At 37.7% G+C, this 23,923-nt stretch overlaps 1 pseudogene; it reads right to left on the reverse strand.

Moving 5' to 3' along the window:
* Positions 1-16,674: 16,674 nt before the first annotated feature.
* Positions 16,675-16,855, reverse strand: LOC121821077 (U2 spliceosomal RNA; annotated as a pseudogene).
* Positions 16,856-23,923: the final 7,068 nt, after the last annotated feature.

Here is a 23,923-nt window from a genome sequence, read left to right on the forward strand (position 1 = left end):
TGGCCTTTGACAGCTTGATATAGAGCAATTGATATAGAGCAATTTCTCTACTCTATTAGGACAGTCTCTTGGTTAAAGGTCGGGGATATCCATATGTAAGAGCTACTTTGGACAGGCATAGTTAGGAAGAAATAGAGGAGGAGAGAGCAAGTTTAGCTATAAAAGATTTTCAGAACATTTGTTTGTGTAGTGGCAGAAGTTGACACCATTGAAAATTGAGCGTGCAAATTTAGGCCATCGAAATGTACTGAGGCAAAGCTGTTTGCAGTGACAGAGCAAGGCTTTAATAAAATCGGATTCTGTGGAGGAAGAGGGGAATGGTTACAAAACAAACCCCATTGCAGGGAGTTTCCATAAGTTCCAAGTGGGAGCTGAAAGGCAAGAGAAGAGAGAGCCCAGGAGGGAGTACTGAAGCTGTAAGATTTCCAGAATAAGGGTGAGCATCAGGAGGTAAAAGGTCACAGAGGCCAAGAAGGGCTTCAGGAAGCTGCAGGACTTAGCAGGCCTTTTTGGAGGCAAGGAAAATAGAAACATACGGGCTCCAGAGGGCACTAGGAGAGATAAAACAGATAGCTCCAAGGGAAAGGAGGTATAGAAAGGTTGCATAACCTGGATCATTTAGGCAGCTCCTAGGGGAGGTGAAGAAGTTCCAGAAGGAGCAGAGAGGAGCCATGAGGAAGCACAGGGTTAAGTGTTTCAATAACAAAAATTTCAAACCAGGGCACCCCCAAATGGACTGAGAGAATTTTCAGTGAGAAATGTCCCAAATCACAGAGGAGAGGCATCCCTTTCCATGTGACAGGGTCACTGTAGGGTAAGAGGAAGCTTCCTAGCATAGCTTTCATAGTAAAAGTAAACAAAGTAAGGAGCTCTGGAGTGACACTTACCAGTAGAAGGGGAAAGACAAGTGGTTAGAGCAGATAGAGGAGAAAGCAGCTGGAGAAGTGCAAGTGTCTTAGCAAGTACAATTGCCTAAGTGCTGGGGTCCTGAAGGGCATTGCAAGAAGTATGTCCATGTGTTGGGCAGCCCAAAGGGCATAGAATAGAGATGCCCATGTAGTGGGTAGTTGAGAAGAGAGAAAGGAATCCAAGAGCATAAGAAGCTGGCCATCCTTAAGAAAGATAGAATTTCATCATTAAAGGTGGGTGGGAACTGTGAGTGACTGAATTAAGTGTTTTCTATCTAGGGTAATCTCCTTGTGAGTCGGAGTGCCCAGAGCACTCCAACTGAGGGGTGGACAGCTGAACCTTCGAGGGGGAATCCTTATATTCCTGGCCGGACAAAAAGTTTAAGGAGGTGGAGGTTTCAATCTGGCTAATTTTCAGAGATGAACTATAAAGGAGAGGATTGGTTATGCATGTATAAGCTTGGATTTAGGAAGAGACAGAGAGACAGAAGTAACAGAAGAGACAGAAGTCAGAGCCTGTGTGATGTATTTGGTGGGTTTGGTAAGGTTGGTAAAATGTCACTCTACCCTGACACTAGGGGAACAAGAAGATGTGGGTTCTTAAAATTCCATCAGGACTAAGTAGGTGGCCCTAGTTTCCAGAAGAAGAGAGGAAGATCACCCTGATACTTTGATGTCCATTTGAGGCTCCCAGTCAGAGATAGCAATGGTTGGGTCAAGGGAGTCTGGGTCCCTTCAGTTGTCTATGGCCAGATCTAGGAAGTCACCTGAAAGGCCATCTAGGCTTGATATCCCCATGATATGAGGGACATGGGGGAATTCAACACCCCAATACCCTTTTTGATGGCACCTTGGACATGGTCTGAGTGGTATATGAGGGTTCAGATAGGCCCAGGATCAGTGATCCTTCTGACTGTGTTTGATTTACTTATTTTTATTTTGATTGCATTGGTGTTTTGCTAGCATGTGTGTCTGTAAGGGTATCTGATGCTTGGCAAATGAAGTTATAAATAGCTGTGACCTGCCATATGGGTGCTGGGAATTGAACGCAGGTCCTCTGGAAGAGCAGCCAGTGTTCTTAACTGCTGAGCCATCTCTTTAGCCCTTGACTGCATTTGAAACAGGGACCCAGAGGTTGTTAGGCTTTGGGAGGCCAGGGAGCCTAGGCAGTTGTTGTGTCCAGTTGGAAGACCTTTGTTAGCATCAGGTATTTTTGTTTTGGGGCTTTTTCATCTCTCCAATGGTACATCTTAATGGCCACTGCTAAGACTTATGCCTATTTGTTTTGCTCTCTTTTCTCTGTCACATAGTCAGGTGGAAAACCTAATATGGCACAGAGATTTTGGAAGACATCTTCAAACAAGCATTCTTGGGTCTAGAGAAGGGACAATCATACCCTAACTCCAGAGCCAACTTTTATTTGAAGTGGTACAGCATAAAACTACAGTCTAATGCCACTCATACCTAAAAGACACTTGAATCCCTGTAAAACTGAATCTAGAAAGCTGAGAATAAAGGAGGCTTAGAGATAAATTTTTGAATCCTGACTATAGGCAGATGATGCTTCAGGAGGGAACTGAGACATTCATCAGCCAGTGAAGAGTACATGCAGGATGTATACATTTGCAGCTGGTCTACTCCTTTGCTTTCTCCCCTTCCTGCTAGGTCTTGCTCGTGGCTCCCACTTTGAAACACACTTAACATATCCATCTATGGTAACTTAAAAGACAGGACAACCTCACAGTTTATGCAGGGGAGAGACTAGACAAAACCAAACAGGGCTTGGAGTGGAGAAAAGAGAAATAGGGAATGGAGAATCTCTATTACCATGATCACTCACAGTATTTGTAAAGGTTCCAAATAATATTAGGATCTAAGGTGCTCTTGGTTGGCCTTTTGGATTGACTATCTAAGGAGTATTGAAGCCAAATTTGATTTCAAAACTAAAAAACTTAGAGCCATTCAGGTTGGGTCGAGGATTTCTAAGAGGCATCCCAAGGGAGAATGAATGGGTATATAAGACACATTCCCATGGATGAGAGAGAAGGAAAATGTCACTGAAGCCTGGAGAAGTGGGCATCCCCAGGACTCTTGGAGGACCAAACCATTCAGTGGGTCATGGGACTTAGCCTGGCTAAGCCAGAGGAGAGACTGAGTGCATGGTATCAGGGTTTTCATAGAGGTGAAGAGGCTAGGATATAAATTGAGCTCTAGGAGGAAGGTCTCATCCACAGGAACCTGTTGGAGAACAGAGTCACAAAAGCCATGGGTGCCTAGAGGAACTGTGGAATTAAAGTCAGCTCTGAAGAGAAGGCTTTCCTAACAGAAGTGTTACAGCTATTGAAGGGGTTAAACTCTCCCACTCTCACAACTGAATGTAGGTTTCAGTTCTCTGAGAAGGTGTCTCTCCCAACAAAGGGCCATTTATCCACAATACCCTTGCATTCAGGGATGAGAAAGAGGACAAGCACAAGGCCTAAGTAAGCCTTACAATGTCTCCAGGACAAAACCTGCAGGCCCCTTTTGAGTCACAGCCAGACTTGCCCAAGCTTGTGCAAGTATGTCCAAAAATTGTAAGACTAACCTTAGCCCGTTAAAGTAACTGCTGCTTGCTAAACCAATTATGTATGAGATGACATAACTGTACCTGAAACTCCCCTTAGATGTGTTTAAAAGGAGGCTGCATGTGCCTCTCAGGGTCATCTCCATTTTGTACAAATGAATGACTCCATATGCACGCTGGAATATTAATAAATGATCTTTGCTCTTACATACCATTTGAGTCTGGGGTCTCCATCAGCATTTTCTCAGACCCTACACTATGTTCCCCAATGAAGTATTACAATTCTCCTCCAGTGAAAGCCATTACAGCTTTGCTCTACTGGGTAACTCTAACTATGCAAGTGAAAGACCTGTATGACAAGAACTTTAAGTCTCTGAAGAAAGAAGTCTAAGAAGATATCAGAAAAAGGATAGATCTCCCATGCCCTTGGATAAGTAAGATTAAGATAGTAAAAATGTCAATCAAATCAAAAGCAATCTACAGATTCAATGCACTTCCCTTCAAAATCCCAATATAAATGTTCACAGACTTAGAAAGAACAATACTCAACTTCATATGAAAAAACAAAAATCCCATGACAGCTAAAAGTATCCTGTACAATAAAGGAGCCTCTGGAGGCATCATAATCCTTGACCTCAAGATCTACTATAGAGCTATAGCAAAAACAACAACAACAACAACAACAACAAAAAACAGTTTGGTACTGATATAAAAACTGACATATTGACCAATGGAATCGAATTGAAGACCCTGACATTAATCCACCCACCTATGAACATCTGATTTTTGACAAAGAAGCCAAAACTGTACAAATGGAAAAAAGAAAGCATCTTCAGCAAATGGTGCTGGTATAACTGGATGTCAACATTTAGAAGATTGCAAATAGATCCACATCCATCACCATGCACAAAACTCAAGTACAAGTGGATCAAAGACTTCAACATGAACCCAGCAATACTGAACTTGATAGAAGAGAAAGTATGGAGTATTCTTGAATGCTTTGGCACAGGAGATCACTTCCTAAATGTAACATCAGTATCACAGACTCTGGGAGTGACAATTAATAAATTGGATCTCCTGAAACTGAGAAGCTTTTATAGGGCAAAGGACATGGTTAATAAGACAACATGACAGCCTACAGAATGGGAAAAGATCTTCATCAACCCCATCTGACAAAAGGCTGATCTCCAGAATATATAAAAAACTCAAGAAACTAGACAGAAAAACTTCACAGTCTAATTAAAAAATGGGCTATAGTGTTAAACAGAGAATTCTCAACAGAAGAATGTCAAATGGCTGAAAAACATATAAGTAAATGCTCAACATCCTTAGTCACCAGGGAAATGAAAATCAAAATGACTCTGAGATACCATCTTACACCTGTCAGAATAGCTAAGATCAAAAACACTGAAAACAGCTTATGTTAGAGAGGATGTGGAGCAAGGGGAACACTCCTCCACTGTTGGTGGGAATGCAAACTTGTATAACCCCTTCAGAAATCAGTATGGTGGTTTCTCAGAAAATTGGGAATCAATCTTCCTCAAGACCCAGCTATACCACTCTTGGGCATATACCCAAGGAATGCTCAATCATACCAAAAGGACAAATGCTCAACTATGTTCATAGCAGCATTATTTGTAATAGCCAGAAACTAGAAACAACCCAGATGCTCCTCAATCAAAGAATGAATAAAGAAAATATGGCCCATATACACAATGGAGTACTACTCAGCAGTAAAATACAATGACATCATGAAATTTGCAGGCAAATGGATGGAACTAGAAAACATCATTCTGAGTGAGGTAATCCAGACTCAGAAGGACAAACACAATATTTAGGCACTCATAAATGGATACTAGATGTAAAGCAAAGGCTAATCAGATTATAACCCACAGCTCCAGAGAAGCTACTAACAAGGAGAGCACTAAGAGGGACCTATGGATAGCCCTGCTAAGGAGAAATAGATGATATCTTCGAGCAAACTGGGGGTGAGGGGAGGCAATGGAGAATAGGAGATCAGGGATGAGAACATAAGTAAATGGGAGGTTTGACCAGGAACAGGGACAGAGTGGGAGAGCAAGAAGAGATACCATGATCGATGGAGACATCATAGGAATAGGAACAAACAAGGTGCTAGGGAAGTTCCCAGGAATCCACAAGGATGACCCAAGTTTAGACTACCAGCAATAGTAGAAAGGGTACCTGAACTGGACTTCTCCTATGATCAGAGGTGTGACTACCCTAATTGCCATCAGAGAGCCTTCATCCAGTGACTGATGGAACCAGATGCAGAGATCCATAGCCAAGCACCTGTCTGAGCTCCAGGAGTCCAGTAAATGAGAGAGAAGAGGGATTCTATGAGCAAGGGACATCAAGATCATGATGGAGAAACATGCAAAACAACCAAACCAAACTAGCGGGGACTTCCTGAAATGTGGGCCAATAGCTGTGGTCCCATAGGACTGGACTAGGCCCTCTGACTCTGCAAGACAGTTATTTAGCTTTAACTCTTCAAGGGGCCCCCTGGCAGTGGGATCAGGATGACCTGGTGGTGAGAAGAAAGTATATTATTTTGTGTTTGGATAAAACATTCTGTAGATATGTTAGGTACATTTGAGTCAGAACATCTCTTAGTTCCATTATTTCTTTGTTTAATTTCCATATGGATGACCAGTCCATTGGTCAAAGTGAGGGGTTAAAGTCTTCCACTATTATTTTATGTGTTTCTATGTATAATTTAAGCTTTAGTAATGTCTCTTTTACAAATGTAGGTGCCCTTATGTTTGAGGCATTGATTTTCAGAATTGAGACATCATTTTGGTGGATTTCTCCTTTGATGAATCTGAAATATTCTTCTCCATCTCTTTTGACTTATTTTGGTTTAAATATTATTTTGTTGGATATTAGAATAGCTAGTCCAATTTGCTTCTTATGTCCATTTGATTGGAAATCTTTTTCCAACCCTTACTTTGAGGTAGTGTCTATTTTTGGTTTGATGTTGAGGTGTATTTCTTGCATGCAGCAGAATGATGGATCCTGTTTTCAAATCCATTCCTTTTGCCCATGTCTCTTTATTGTTGAATTGAGTCTATTGATACTGAGGGGCATTAATGACCAATGATTGTTAATTCTTCTTATTTTGTTGTTGCTGATGGTAGTGTGTGTGTGTGTGTGTGTGTGTGTGTGTGTGTGTGATATGTATGTTTATCTTTTGTTTAGGTTTTGCTTATATGGGTTTATCTATCACCTGTTTTGTTTATTTGTTGGGGTACTTAACTTCCTGGGGTTGGAGATTTTCTTCTAGTACATTCTGTAGGGCTGTCTTTTTGCTTAGATATTGTTTAAATTTGACTTTGTCATGAAATATCTTTTTTTTAAAGCTGGATTTCTTCTCCTTCTGCTGTTCCTATTATTCTTCTGTGTAGTCTTTTCATAATGTCCCAGATTTCCTGGATGTTTTGTGTTAGGAATTTTTAAGATTTAAAAATTTCTTTGACTGATGAATCTATTTCCTATATCATTTATTCAATGCCTGTGATTCTCTCTTCCATTTTTTGTATTTTGCTGGTGATTCTTGCATCTGTAGTTCCTGCTCACTTATGCAGATTTTCCATTTCCAAGATTCTCTGTTTGTCTTTGTTTGCTTCTATTTCCATTTTCAGTTCTTGAACAAATTCCTTCATCTCTTTCTTATTTTTCTTATGTTTCTTTTAGTGAATTATTGATTTCTTCCAATTTTTTGTTTGTCTTTGCCTCAATTTTTTTTTTTGAGACAGGGTTTCTCTGTGTAGTTTTGGCACCTGTCTTGGATCTCACTGTGTAGACCAGGCTGACCTTGTACTCACAGAGATCCACCTGGCTCTGCCTCCTGAGTCTTGGGATTAAAGCTGTGCACCACCACTGCCCAGCTTTGCCTCAATTTCTTTAAGGGATTTTTCTTCATATCCTCTTTAAGGACCTCTTTCATCTTTTTTAGGTCATTTTCTCATGTGTATCAACTGTGTTGCATTGTTCAGGTCTTGCTGTTGTAGGGGATCTTGGCACTGGTGATGCCATATTGGACTTTCTATTAATGATTGTGTCCTTACACTAGTGTTTAGTCATCTGGATGTGGAGTGTTTAATGGTCTACATGCTTATTTGTGCATTAGCTTTGTTGGTTGGGTATTTTCTTACTTGGTCTTTCTTTCCTCTTTAGTCTTCTGGATTAAATGGACAAGGTTTCTGGTGACTAGTGTATCTTCAGGTTCAAAATGATGTCCCTTCTAGGGTTTGAGGTGTTAGGTGTATCTAGGTCTGGTCTGGCCTCTGGCAAAGCCAAAGTTTTCTCCCAAAGTTGTAGACCAAGATATAGAACCCAGGACAGGGTTGCAGTTTGGAGACCCTAGATCTGGACTAGCCTCTGGGGTTCAAAGACCAGCCTGTCAGAAGTACAGCTGCCAAAACTGGCTTCCAAGGATCTGGCCATGCATCTTGTAAAGCAGAAATCTTTTTTCAAAGTTGTAGACCAGAATATGGAGTCCGTGTGTGTGTGTGTGTGTGTGTGTGTGTGTGTGTGTGTGTGTGTGTGTGTGTGCACATGCGTGCATGTGCATGTGTGGTCTGAGGATTGAGGGGAGGCTTAAAATGTTTTTGTGGACAATGGGTGGTGTCTTTCTTGAGTACGTAGGAAGAGCCTGGCTTTCTGTATATTTTTTTGAAGCATGCTCTTATCATCAAAGTTTACATCTTCTTTATATTTAAGAAGCAATCCATTAGTTTTTCTACCTTTTCAGAGATAATCTTATTCAAGAGTTAGCATCTAGAACTTCAGAGGGCATTAGTTGACTCCCTCAAAATATTTCTTTACATTTATAGGTACCAGTAGTAAAGATAGATACATGGCATGGTTTTCATTTAATCTAAATGTTTTAATCCTGTATTGTGAAATGGCAGTCATGTTTTTATTTGTAATATCAATCACAAGTACTGGCACATACAAGATATTGGTAATTATTTTATGAAATTTTGAATGAATTTATACAAGAGGGTAAAGAAGGTCAAGAGAAACATAAACATAGACATCTTCAAGAGCCTAAACTTGTTGTTTGTTGGTAGACAGTATTTATAGACTAAAGTAAGTTGCTTGTATTTTTTCAATTTACATTATGCAGAGACACATTTATTATAATTACTTGTTTATTTACTTTTTAAAATTCCTATCAGATGCTCTCTCCTAATCTGTTTCTCTCTCTCTCTTTCTCTCTTTCTCTCTCTTATACACACACACACACATACACACACTCTGTGTATACATGTGTATGCACACATGTGTTAATTATTTTTATTTTATACACGTGTGCCTGTGGGCATGAATACCACATGCATGCAGTTATCCACAGAGGCCAGAAGAGGGCATCAGATCCATATACACATATAATATTCACTACACCATCTAATTGTGGGTGCACCATGTGTATTTGTGTGTTTATGGAGACAATAGGTCAACATTGGATGTTTTCTTCAATCCTCTGCACCTTACTTTGTGTAGAGTCTCTCTTGGTCATCATCAATTCAGCTAGACCAGCTGGCTAAGAAAACTATGGGTCTCATCCTCCTGACTCCATCTCTTCAGTGCTGTGATTACAGGGACTCACATCATGCCTGGCGTTTATCCATGAGTGCTGTACATGTAACCAAATGCCTCATGCTTCTTGATAAGCACTTTCTCCTCCTCCTCCTCCTCCTCCTCCTCCTCCTCCTCCTCCTCCTCCTCCCTCCTCCCTCCTCCTCCTCCTCCTCCTCCTCCTCCTCCTCCTCCTCTTCTTCTTCTTCTTCTTCTTTTGGTTTTTCCATACAGGGTTTCCCTGTGCAACTTTGTGCCTTTCCTGGAACTCACTCTGTAGCCCCAGGCTGGCCTCGAACTCACAGAGATCCACCTGCCTCTGCATCCCAAGTGCTGGGATTAAAGGTGTGTGCCACTACCGCCCTGCCGATAACCACTTTCTTGTCTGAGCTAGCTCCCTAACCAACTCACTGTATATTCTTTCTTTCTTTCTTTCTCTCTTTCTTTCTTTCTTTCTTTCTTTCTTTCTTTCTTTCTTTCTTTCTTTCTTTCTTTCTTTCTTTCTTTGCTTCCTTCCTTCTTTCTTTCTTTCTTTCTTTCTTTCTCTCTCTCTTTCTCTCTTTCTTTCTTTCTTTTTTTCTTTCTTTCTTTCTTTTCTTTTTTTTTTTTTGTTTTTTTGAGACAGGGTTTCTTCGTGTAGTTTTGGTGCTTTCCTGGAAATTACTCTGTAAGCCTCAAACTCACAGATATCTGCCTGCCTCTGCCTCTCTTGTGCTGGAATTAAAGACATTTGCCACCACTGCCCAGCCTCACTGTATATTCTTAACAAGAAAATTTAGGACTTACATAATGAGTTGTAAAAGGAAAAATCACATCAAGAGTTAGAAAATGTAATTTTGAGGCAAAGTCACAATGGAAATAAAGTAATTTAATCAAGCAAAATCAAGTAAGAGTACCTGAGAGAAAAATGCAGATACAACTTGCATTAAAAAAAAAAATTACACTTGGCTCAGCCTGGGAGGAGGGGACTGAGCATGCCTGGACTGAATCTACCAGGTTGAACTCAATCCTCGGGGGAGTCTTTGCCCTGGAGGAGATGGGAATGGGGGGTGGACTGGGGGGAAGGCAGGGTGGGTGGGTAGATGGGAGGGGGGAGAACAAGGGAATCTGTGACTGATATGTAAAATTAAATTTAATAAATAAATTTAAAAAATGAAAAAAATATCTAGTTTATGTTGAAAGGTTTTCAATAAATATTCATTTCAAAAATCTTATCATATATGTATATTTTAATTTAATATATTATAACCCAAGAAATGAAGGGGGAAAAACTTAAAATTACTGATGCTCATATCATGCTCTGTCAGATTCCATAGCTTTCCTTCCATGAACAGTCTTGACCTGTGAAGGAGCAGAGTGACTAAATGTACATGAGACACCATGTCACCTAGGCCTTTCACAGCATCAAAAAGCACTCTGAGTACATTATCGAACAGAAGATTTTAGAGATTTCATACTAGATTGGTGATAATGGAGTAGACATTTTTAATGTAATTCTTGACTCTATATATTGTATATATTTATTGGGTATAGTTTTTCTTGTATTAGATATAAGCTTTTTTTAATTTTAGACAAACAGGGGGAAATGTAGTGATATTGTGTCCCCCAATATATTGTGCACCCTAATAAACTTATCTGGGGTCAGAGAACAGAAGAGGCACTAGATAGACACAGAAGAAAATCGTGGCACATACACCTTTAATCCTAGCATTCTGGAGGCAGAGATCCATCTGGATCTCTGTGAGTTCAAATCCACACTAGAAACAGCCAGGCATGGTAACACATGCCTTTAATCCCAGGAAGTGATGGCAGGAAGCAGAAAAGTATATAATTTGTGGGGACCAGGAACTTTAGCTCATTAAGCTTTTAGGCTTTTGAGCAGCAGTTCAGCTGAGATCCATTCAGATGAGGACACAGAGGCTTCCAGTTTGAGGAAACAAGACCAGCTGAGGAATTGGCGAGGTGAAGTTATCTACAGCTGGTTCTGTTTCTCTGATCTTTCAGCCTTCACCCACATACCTGGTTCTGGGTTTGTTTTTTACTAATAAGACCTTTTAGATTCATGTTACATCTTGGTATGGAGATAATGGCTGGACCACTTTGTGATAGTAAAGGGACTGGTTGTGAGTTGGGTTCTCATGCAAGAATATTTTACAATCCTTGTGAGTGAATATTAAAAATGGTCAGTAAGTGTACAGATGATTTCCATGGGAAGCTCCTTGGATTGGTTGAGTTTGAAATCTTTTGCTCAGGAATGAATACTCCCTGTGTAGAGATGGGTGGTGTTCCCCAGAAGAACAACAGCAGAGGGAGCTGGGAGAATACTAAGTCTTGAAACTAGAAGGGTGTAGCAGTTGAACGTTGTATGATATTTTGTTTGTGTTCTGACAAATAAAGCTTTTCTGAAGATCAGAGGGCAGAATTAGCCACTAGTTAACCATAGAGGCCAGGCAGGGGTGGCACATACCTTTAATCCAGCACTTGGGAAGAGGAAGAAGGAAGTTCAAGGCTACCCTGGGCTACAAGAGATTGAACCAGTCTAAAAGACACACAGAGCCAGCTCACCCTTGGATTCCAGAACTTGATATCTCATGCCTTTAACCCCAGCACTAGGGAGGTGGAGAGAGGAATATTGGGCAGTTGGAGACAGGATGATCATTCAGTCTGAAACTTCCTAGAGACAGGATGCCCATTCAGTTTGAGGATTCGTAGAGAAAGAATGCCATTCAGTCTTAGGATTCATAGAGATAAGATTGCCCATTTCAATATGAGATTTTGTAGAGGTAAGGATTCTAGTGGCTGGCTGCCCTGCTTCTCTGATTATTCAGCTTTTAGGCTCAATATCTGACTCCGGTTTTTTATTGTGAGACTAATTAGGACCATGCTTCATTTGAAGTTCTCACAAACTCTTTATACACTATGTCCCAGATCAAGTTTTATCCTTTCTATTTTACTAATGTCTTTGTTACAGCATTTTGTTATAATTCCTAAATATTATAATTTATCATAATTCAAAAATACTATAACAAATACTTAATATTGTAGTAGCTTTGTTATAATTCATTAATTCTAGTTGTTTCTTGTCATTATTGAAGTGTGATTTGTTTTTGAAAGGAAAGAATAATTTATAATTATTCCTAATACAATTCTGACACCCCAAAATATAGTTGATGTCAGATATTTAAGTTATAAAGATGGTGAGTGTGGAAGAGCAAGCATCCATCTATCATAGAGCCAAGATTTCAGTGAAGTGGAAAAAATATCAAAGTTTTATCATGCATTTGGAGACAAGAGAAATATGGCTGCAAGAATCTTAACCTTAAGCTAGGATTTGCTGTAAACTTCCTCTCCTCAACATTTAAAAATATCACTGAGGATCATAATACAGTATACATTTTATTTCTGTCCTTTAGAGGCAGAGACAGATACATGAAGCAGAGTATGACTCTAAATATCCCCTTGATATCTTTTCACTATGCTAAGAAAGGTAACCTTTATGCTATAGTAACTATCTTAACTAGAAATTTGTAGCTACATACCTCTACTAAGTCCACTGTGCAATCAACCCTCTATGTTAGCTGTATTCAGTGCAATAAGTTTTGCTTGTTTATCTATCTCAGATTACACTCTCAAATATGGCAATGCCTAAAATGAAGAGATAGAAGAATAGTGACAGACTCATTCCTGCTTCAAAAAAAAAAAGGGGGGGGGGACACAGTATCACTCTCATTCACTTAGCGAGTACATATTGTGTAACTCTGTCCAAATACAGAAGGCTTATGTGACTAGATGGAGGCAATAACAAAAGATGTGACATCCATGTCTCTCATACCCAACTGAATATTTAAAAAGTACTTAATTTTATGAGAAGGAAACATTACAGAGTTGAAAGATCACATGTTGAAATAAAATAATGATCAATTAAAAACCTACATTTTTCACAATATATCAGACTATTATCCTTTGGAAGGTAAAGCAAACAAAACATATTTAGACATTCTTTATAGCCATGTAATGTTAATTCTATAACAAGAGCAATAAACAGCCCAAATATAACTCCTTAAATGTAATAATTTTGCAAAGATAAAAAACCCAAACATCAAAAAAGCAACAACAAACAAAACAAAACATAGATAAGGCTTACATTGAATTAGCTCTGGGTGACAGAATGTATCTCAGAAGTTAAGGTAGGTTAGAAATTCATCAAAAACTCTCTCAACAGTGTGATGTTTAAATAAAAAAGCTGAGAAGCATGCAGGAGCAGTTGCATGAAGTCAGGGAAGCATTCTTAACAGAAAAGAGCATAAAGTTTGAAACAGAAACCAATTCAGAGTAGAAGCAAAACAGAAACTGGGTCACTGTGGATGAAGCAAAGAGAGGAGACTTTTGGTATTAGATATCCTTGAAGGAGCAAGGCATTCTTCACATGCAGGCTATTGTATTTAAGGCAAGCCAAAATTTGAGCATGATAGAAACCCATTGGTTGGTAGTATGCAGAAGAATGACAGGATCTGATTTATGTTGATTTTTGGCACAGTACAGTCTTCCAAACTCTGTGCATCCCTGAACCCCCAAAATAGAAGCTATAATGACAGATGCCTGTGTGAGAGCCAAAGGCAATATCAGAGTTGAAAGGTGCTAAGCTTTACTTTCTTTCAATGAGAATGTCAGAAAAATATATTGTTACTGAAAAATGCCAAGGCTGGCAAAATCTAGGGATGTCTGAAAAGCTAAAGGAAAAGTGCAGGTATGTAAAATGCTGCTCTAGCGAGAGCAAACTTGAGGGACTCAAGTTCATATATTTAAATGGGTGATATACATCTGGTCACCAGATTGGCACACAAAGACTCAAAATGCTCTTGTGTGAGTGTGTGATACAATAAAGGTAAACCTAGGTCACATTAGGAAGGCCCAACCTTAAAAGATGAAGGACAGCAAGTAGAAGGCATGATGCAGAGATATGTTCAGAAAGGAGCATTGCTACTTAGAAAGGTCAATGGAAAATTCTTCTACTCTTGGCCTGTCTAAACTGTTCCATGAAAAAACGCTACCACTAAAAGAATTCTTATGAGGATGTGTGAATTGATAAAATAAATAAGATGGGTTAAGGGCATTTATTTCAAATATTATTTACTAGAGCCTTGAAACTCAAAATGACTTCAAGATTCACCATAGCCATGGTGAGTAGAGCAAAGAAAGAATTCCTATTACATGGAGTTCCTTTTTCTGACTAATTCAAAGCTGTTCTTATTGTTATATGTTAATGTTATCAGTGTTCTACATGGAATTTCTTCTCATTTAAAATAAATATACCTACTGCTGAAAAGCTTATTTTGAATTCAATGGCTATGCAAAATTGACAGTCATAAGGTTGTGGACTATAAAAATCATAATGTATTTGATTATACATTATATATATATATATATATATATATATATATATATATATATATATATCAAAATGTATTTGATATTCTATGCTACTTCAATCATTCTACATTCTAGGGAGTATTCTAACCACCATTAATCACCAAGTGGTAAAGCTGGAAATGAAAGGGTTTCCAATTTTCAAAGTCATATAATTGAGAGTAAATGATTGAGGTGGAATCAAATCAGGTCTCTGACTTCAAACACTATGCATCATTTTATCATTATTACCTGACGGTTGGTGCATGATCATCCAATATCCACCATTTGTTATGATATCCAATGAGCACCATTTTCTAGGAGTCAGTTTCATTATCTGTTTACTGGGTTTAAATGTAGCTTTGAATGATTTAAACTTAGCACCTTGAAGTTCAAAGGATATGGTGACATAACAGGATGAAGTTAGCATGAGTCTCACACAGTGCTGGTTTATGGTGATATTTTATTTGTGCTGAAATGTGATTTTATTTGTATGTTTATTTGCCTGGGGATCAGAGCTAAGAATAAGCCCTTAATCTGATCACATGGCATGCAGAAACTCTGTGTGTTCAAAGACATGGCCAAGTGGTGACACGAACCTTTAATCTCAATACGAACCATAGAGACCTGGAGGTCTGTATAGACAAGCAGTGATGAGGAAGTCATGTGGTTGGGTTTAGAACCAATAAAAAGGCACAATAGAAAGGCAATAAAAAGAAAGGACATAGGAAGAAGGTCTCTCTCTCAGGGGAAGGATGGCAGCGAGTGGTAAGATAAGATGATCTTAGCTCTTGGCTACTGCTTGATCTCTGGGCTTTTAACTCTTTATTTGGCTCTGTATTTCTTATTTAATAAGACCATTTAGAATTACATCTACACTGGTTCCACTATCATAAATATTGGTTTTATCAGTCATGTTATGAAAGGACTGATGATAACACACCATAGAAATAAAGTAAGATATCATGAGATTAGAGTAATCATGTAAGTAAGCCTCAAACTGGCAAGAATAAACAGAGGTGCTGGAATTCTGACCAGAATTTTAGTTCATTCCTGTGAATAGTCCCTTGTCTAACTGTTACAGTGACTTAAAAAGGAATTTGTGAAAGTATTAGGATCCACTGCCAGAGTAAAGCACAGTGAGTCTAAGCTGATGAGCCCATGTGTTCTGCTAGGTTGACAAATATATTACCCAAATAAAATGATACACATATCTAGAGAGATGGCTCAGGAGTCAAAAGCACTGCCTGCTCTACCTGAGAACAGGGATTCAGTTCCCAGAACCCAAATTCTGGCTTACAACCATCTGTGTCTCCAGTTCAGGTAATCTAACATTCTCTTCTGGACTCCAGGAGCAGTACACACATATGATAAAACACCCATCCCCATAAAATAAAAATGAATAACTTTCTAAAAAGAAAAACAAGATTTAATTGTTATTCAGTATTGGAAGATTATGTTGGGACTAGGAAAACTAATATGCATCATTTTACAGTTTACTTCAAGTTCATGTCAACATCATTATTATATTATACACTCAAGATTTTTGTATTTATACTAATTATCTTGATAACTAAAAATAAAATTTAAATTTATTTAAAAGTTTGTAGATAGGAATATATTTTCATATATTCATAAAAGTGTAAATTTCAATGTAAGTAAAATATTAATATGTTAGAATTATTTTATATCTGTTGTGAAATATAATTTACATGGTTTTAGTTCAGCAGTGAATTAATAAAAGCAAAAATGAAAATTTTATATTGAATATAACTTATTAGTAAAAGTTAATTAGGTTACTTTTGTTTTATTTTTTAATGTTTTCATGAATTATTTTTACAAACATAAAACATGTTAATTCAACATTCATTTAAAAATCTAGTTATCAAAATAAAGATGAGTGTCAAACATAAGGAAGATATGAATTACATAAAATTATGGTATATTCATCAGTTGCTATGAGTGACTATGATGCAGGCACAAATATCAGCAAAATAATAATGTCTCCAAAGTACAAATTTGACATTAAAACAAGAAAGAAGATGAATATGTATCACAACTAAAATAAATTCTTAATTATATAAAAACACATTGTGAACATCTTAGTAGAGGGTTAGTCAATAACTTGCCTCTGGCAAGGACAATTTTTTTACGGACTAAGCACTATTTTTTTAATTTAACCAGACTGTTCCCTGAGGTTTAGATTTTCCTGAAGATACTGCAGTACTAGGTCTATGTGTAGAGTGAACAAAACAAGTTCCCATGTATTATCCTAGTGCCAAAATCACCATGACTAATTAATGTATTGTCCTTAGAGGATATATTAGATGTTAACCTGATAAAACAGGTACTACACTTGAAAAGGCTGAGGAGTGGCAGTGAAACATTATTTCTGGGTATGGTACATGGATGCTTTCAGAACAGATTAGTTTTTGAATTGGTAAACTTGGTCGAGCCACCTGCCCCCGCCCATTGTTTATAGACAACATCAATTTGTTGAGGTCCTAAAAGTGACAGAAGGATGGAAAAAGTCTGGGTTTTATCTCTAGCTACTTGAACTGAAGCATCAGTCTTCCTCTGCTCTTAGAGTAAACTTTATACCAAGGACAATCTTGGTTCTCAAAGGTTTCAGCAGGAGTAATATCCTAGACTTTCCTAGACTTCAGTTTATAGGCAGTAGATCATATGACTTTACAGCCTCCATGATAGTATAAGCCAACTCCTTATCATAAACCTCATTTTACATGCCCCATTAATTCTGCTTCTTGGATTCTTGGAAGAATTCTAACTCATACAATTAATTCAACATTTACTTTTACCTCTATAATTCTAAAGAACAGGATTGTACAATCCATAAGATTTTGCCTTTCTGGGGTAGTACTAGTCTTATTATTTTTAATTATTCATTCTCTAGTCTTGGGTGTTCAGAATTCTTGACGTATATGGTAAGAAGCATATAACAGTCCTCTGTATCTACCACCATTACATTTGAGTGAATATTCTCATGGTGAGAGTTCCTGGCTGCACAAGAAGAACTCCAGGTGCCTGAAATGCCATAGGCTTTTAATTTCACACCTATGTTTCTGTGTATATGTATACACGTATTTGCAGTATGAGTGGCCAGGCCAAAACTATGAGTTACAGTGTGATATTAACAGTCAACATATTGTCTCAGGAAAGACCCACATGTATGGCCGGAAGGAAATACATTGCTAATACTCAAGATTGCTGCTATAATGCAAAAGTAACTATAGACAATGCATTGACAAAAAAACATACATGTAGTCTTATTTGCATGATAGCAAGAACAATTTGACCAATGGCTGTGCTTTGTTTGTCTCTGCACTATGACATCAGATCATCAAAAACAATTCAATCTCTGCGGCTAGCTGGCTCACTGCAGGAAGCTGTGCCACATAAAAGGAAAACAGATTAATAAACATAAATCATTTAGAACTGATCCATGTTTTATTGAATTGCTATTTGGGAAAAAAATCACAGTTGGTAGATTTACTTTGCAATTTTTACTTTTTTAAAATTTATCAGCTCCCTAGATTTGGAAATTTTGAGACAAACTGAAATTGTTATAAACAAAGAATTTTGTCTTCATGTTATGTAACCCAATATGTAAAACTGATCTATGGTGACTTCCCTAGCTAAATGTTTATTTGTTTAATTTGTTCCATTTCTTTATCTATACTGGTTGTCAGGAATATTGACCTTTAGCTGTTACATTTACCATAACAACACCAATACAACTGCCAACAGCAGTTGAATGACAACACTTGGTTGTGACTGTTATGTATCAGTCTCATGTCTTAAATATTCCTGAAAGCTGATATGTTGAAGGATTGGTTGCCAGACTGTAGTGATATTGTGATTGTGTTGATTTGTTTTGTGTGTCTTTGTGTGTATATTATTGTGGTTGTTTTGTTTAATGTGCTTATGTGTTTGCTTTTATGTTGCTGTCATAAACACCATGACCAAAAGCAACTTGGAAAGGAAAGAGTTTATTTCATTTTATACTTCCTGGTAATAATTAATTATTGAGAGAAATCAGGGACAGGATTCCAGCAGAAACCGAACAGAATTGGTGTGTTCCCTCTGACTCATGCTCAAACAAATTTTTACAGAACCCAGGATCATCTGCTCAGGAATGGCATTGTGCACAGTGAGCTGAGACCTCCCACAATATCATCAGTCCCCATAATCACCCACAGAAATGGCCACATATTATTCTAATCTGGGAAATCCCTAAATGGAGACTACCTCTTCGCAAGTGACTCCTGGTTATGTCAAATTGACAATGAAATCTAAAAAGGACAAGATATGTTAGAATCTTTAGTATTGGAGGAGATGAACTCCAGTAGGAAGAAGTTAAGTCAATGATGCCGCAGCTTTGAAGTTGATAGCAGAGTCTTGGCTATTTCCTCTCTCTAACTTGTTTCTCAGCCACTACGATAGGAGCAACTTCTCCTGTCCAGTGCTTCTGCCATAATCCATTGTGTTGACAAACACAAAAAGATGTAAAGCAGTATGACCAAAGGAAGATGGAGTCTTCTAAAACTGTGACCTGAAAAACCTTCTCTGTCATTTTAGTTGCATTTTCTCAGATGGTTTGTCAAAGCAATGGAAAACTGATATGGTGCTAGATTATTAGCCAGCCATAATGCCAATTGTCTTGATAGTAAATTATCTACTGGAAATTGACCATGTATTTACCACTTTCTCAGGAATAATCCTGTGAAATGTAGGGTCCTGTAGAGACACAAGAGCCCAGGCTTTGTACTGCCCATTTGATGTTTATCAGAGAGTAGCTTTTCTGTTTATTTGTCTAAACATAACAACAGTTTTCATGTCACAGAGAGTACAAAATGAGGGAATGGGTAAAAATCAGAACAGAGTGCATACCACATAAATATTTTAGCTAAGGTATGTATTTTCACTCTTCTTATCAATATTTCATAAAACCAGGAGTATATATTTAATAATTTTCTAAACATGTCTTTTTTTCTGCCTAAGCTCTTCTGCAATAAGAATCAAAGAGAAAAAATAAAAACATTTATCAACTCAAATCCTCATAATACCTCAACCTATGGTCCTTAACAACTTAAACTATAGACTTTGAATTCTTTTAAAGAGTACAGTGTGTTTCCTGTATTGTTTTCAAAATATCCTTTAAAGACGTTTTGGCATTGGCATGTAACACATTCATACACTGTGAATCAATATATGTTAATATCTGTTCCAAGTTTAGAAACAAACCTTGCTGATATGATGGTAATATATGGTGCCTGATGTGGGGACTGTGTATGCAGGTGCACTGTATGTTGACAATGTGCAACTGGCATTAGCATTAATCCCAGATTTGAACTTGGCAGATGCAAGATTTTACAGCAAGTATCATCCAGTGTTACTGCAATAGGCAGTTACAAAGATCCTCATTTATTTCTGAGCCACAAAGTGGAATGTAATTAGAATGCCAGCAATTAGAGAATAGTGCGTGCAAGTGTGTATGATGGATGTGTGCATACATGTTTGTGTTTGTAAATATGATGACTCTAATTTGCTCTGTTCTTTTATAGATTTCTAGTGAATAAGAGTGCCTTAAACATAGCATTTTTTATGAATTCAGACTCAGAATATATTGTTCCATCCTAAATAAATTCCCTTAATACGCTGAGAATCAGAGATTCATTCCAGCCAAAGAAATAGCGACCATTTGCTGCACTTCTGCAGCTGACTCATATTCTTCTTAAAAAGAAAGATAGTATCTCCCTATAATTAAAACTTGAGGGTTCTTTCTATGAACCTACAGAAAATGAATGCTGAGCAAGGCCTCTTGACATTCTGACTCAAATAGTTACAATATCATTTTAATAAGTCCTTATTAGATTCCTTAAAAGACTAATAGATGACATGTCCTATGATAAAAAAGGAGTTTATACAAAAGATATCTATTAAATCACTTCAATACACAATGTATATCTATTATCTGAATGGCTATAAAGAATATACCAGAAGAAAAAAGATCAGCACCATGGACGTTGTGATTGATTCAGGAGTTCTAGATCAGGCAAAGATAAGGGTTTATATTAAAAAAAAAATCAAAGTAAAAGAAAATGCATATGAGTTTAGAGAGATGGCTCAGAGTTAAGATCACAGAGGATCCCAACACCCATGTTAGAGGTTTACAAGCAACTCTAACTACAGCTCCAGAGGATGTGATGCCTTCTGGTCACTGCAGGATCTCTCATATATGTGACATACACAACACATGTATATGCACATAAATAAAAATAAAAATAATTAAGAAAAATGGTATGTTGATTAGGCAAGTCACAGGAGAAGATATGCACATAAACACATTCACGTTTTAAAATTCTCAACTTTACTCATTACAAAAAAAGGCAAATTAATACTGTAAGAGTCAAATCATTGCACATTGTCTGAGTTCACAAAATTTAAAAGAAATGCCAGTTATTGATAAGAATATGAACCGAGGGGCTGGAGAGATGGCACAGTGGTTAAGAGCACTAGTTGGCCTTCCAGGGAACGTGGGTTCCATTCCCAGGACCCATATGGCGGCTGACAACTTTCTGTAACTCCAGTTCCAGGGGATTCAACAACCTCACACTGATGCGAATGCAGGCAAAACACCAATGCACATAAAATTTAAACAAAATCAAATAAAAACAAATCAAAATAAAATATGAACTCAGTGGTGTTCCCATCGAGTGCAAGATTAACCCTTAGATACCACTTCATAGAAGTCATTAAAGCTAAGCCTACAGACAAGCATACAACAAAATAACATAACACTTATTACATATATTATATCAACAAAACTTATGTTTTTAAGCTTGGAAATATACCTTGGAGGTTAAGATCACTGGATGTTCTTCCGTAGGATCCAGATTTCATTGTTAGCACTGACATGGCAGATTACAGCCATCTATAACCAGTCTTAATAAATCTGACACGCTCATGGCAGATTACAGCCATCTATAACCAGTCTTAGGAAATCTGACCCACTCTTTTGGCCTCCATAGACACTGCAGGCACATGGTGCACAGACATACATCACATAGAGGCAAAAAGAGTAAATAAATTAAAAGTTTTAAAATCATATTTCTAACCATAAATTAATTTGAGATATATATGTGTATCAAATGTACCATGAGACTTGATGGTCAATAACACTATTTTAAGACCCTCAAAAATAACCCCCAAATCTAGCAATTCTAAGAATAAATGAATCCATGCCTATTGATATAGGATAATTCCAAATACTCATGAAAGAAATGAGCTATAAAGAAACAAAATAGAGATTATTAATACATAAGCCAGACACAATACATATCTATTGGAGGATTCTATTTACAAAGTATGTACTTTAAACAGATGCAAATAAGCTGTGGTGTCCGAAATAAAAATGAAAGTATGTTCCAGGGAGCAGAATTAGGCCACTGATTCAGATGAAACAACAGAGAATATTCTGAATGTTGTTAGTAGTTTCTTCATTGATGCAATAGTGGTTTGTGGCTCTGCAAAAGTTCTGCTAATCTATGAAGCTGTGTACTTGTGACTGGTAGGTGTATCTCAACTGATGTGATTCTTCACAAAAAAGTATTGGAAATCTTTAATATTCAATTTGAAAAATGGTGAAAGTCATTCATTATACACAGCCATTTCATCAGTTGGCTGTTGTTTTCTGTGCTATTCAGATGCTGAGTCTATAGACCCAGGTGTTCCAAATGACATTAAGGCTTTGATTCACACAAACATCAGGAACCTGGGGATTTGTGGTAAACTTAGAGAGCTTGACTCAAATCTTATCCTTGCCCATAGAATATGCAGTCAAGGAAGAATCAACAAAACAAAAGTCACATGTAAGCTCTGGGAGATTTACTAGAAGATGGTAAAAAGTGTGACCATGATACATATGAAAATACCTTGGCTGTAAACACACCTGCTCCTAAGAATTACATTGGCCACACATATTTGGGCTTGAGTTTTAATTTTAATTAGTCATCCAGTAAGAAATTTGGTCAAGAATTTGAGAAAAGTAGCAAGTGACCTTTGGGCTGAAGTAGAAAGAATACAGCCTTAAAAACACAGCCACGGGATACATAAAGAAATGAATTGCAAAGATGAGCGCTAACATGTGCAGAGAAATTAAAAATGAAGCACCAGATGACACATTCATTGAAAGTTTCTTTTCTTGCAATAAAAACCTAGGGCTGAGGGTTGTAGCTCAGGGACAGTAGAAATGCTTAGCTTCCACTTAGCAAATCCTGGGTTCATTCCCAAGAACCCCAATTTAGTACAAATAAAAATATAACTTTCTACATGAAAAGGCCTTCTGAAGCCATTGGTTTCAATATGAGTAGTTGTGATTTGCTTTAAACCCCTGAATTTCCTTAGAGCCAATACCAGATGATTTGTCCCATCTCTTTTTCTTCCAATGAAAGACTGTCATGCCATGGTATGTAGATAGTTCCAGAATCATAGACAAGTTCCCTAGAACATGTTCACTGCAGAAAGTACCTGTTTTGTTCATGGCAAACTCCTTCAGCTGGAGAATCTTGTCCATGATGACAAATTCCAAGGAAAACTTATTCCAAGCAAGTTAAACTGGTGAGAAAAGAGTGTTCAAGATTATTGTGAGGATGGGCAAAAATCAATACAATGAGTGAGAAAAAAGGCTCAACCCAAATCAATTGAAACAGAAATAGGAGAGATTTTAAGCTCTAGTACTGGGTGAGCTTAGTGCATAATGCTAAAGAAGGATCAGGAAGAAGGTGGTAATTGTTATTATGCCATCTGTATTCAGTGACGAGTTCAAATCAGAGTTAAGCCCAGAACCTGTGGCACTGAGACAAGGGGCCAATATGTTCATATTCATTATGTTTAAGATGATGGCGTTCCCCAAGAAAGACATTTTTAGATTGTAAAAATGAAAAGAGAAGCTAGTAAAATAATAGTCATAAGCCTTCTAAATGCAGAATTCTAAGAGAGGCCCAAAGTCTAAAGGGAATAACAAACCTGTCTATCACCCAGTGCTGCTAAAGATAATGTGAAAGCAAACTTGGCCATGATATCCATGAACCTGACCTCTGCCATAGCAAAGGATACCTATTAAGGGTCATATTAGTCTGGAGATACAGAATCAGCCAAGCTCTCTGTTAAACTGCATACCACTATCTCCATCAGTCCATTCTTTTCCCCTAATCTCCACCCCCGCCTCTCTCTCTCTCTCTCTCTCTCTCTCTCTCTCTCTCTCTCTCTCTCTCTCTCTCTCTCTCTCTCTCTCTCTCTCACACACACACACACACACACACACACACACACACACTTCTTCCTTTACTCTATAGTGATGACTTCCAGTAACACTGCTATGTGGTAGTCTTGAAAGAAAATTATTTCAAAGCTTTTCCTG

Source organism: Peromyscus maniculatus, chromosome 10 (genome assembly GCF_049852395.1).
Source record: "Peromyscus maniculatus bairdii isolate BWxNUB_F1_BW_parent chromosome 10, HU_Pman_BW_mat_3.1, whole genome shotgun sequence".
Lineage (NCBI taxonomy): Eukaryota > Metazoa > Chordata > Mammalia > Rodentia > Cricetidae > Peromyscus > Peromyscus maniculatus.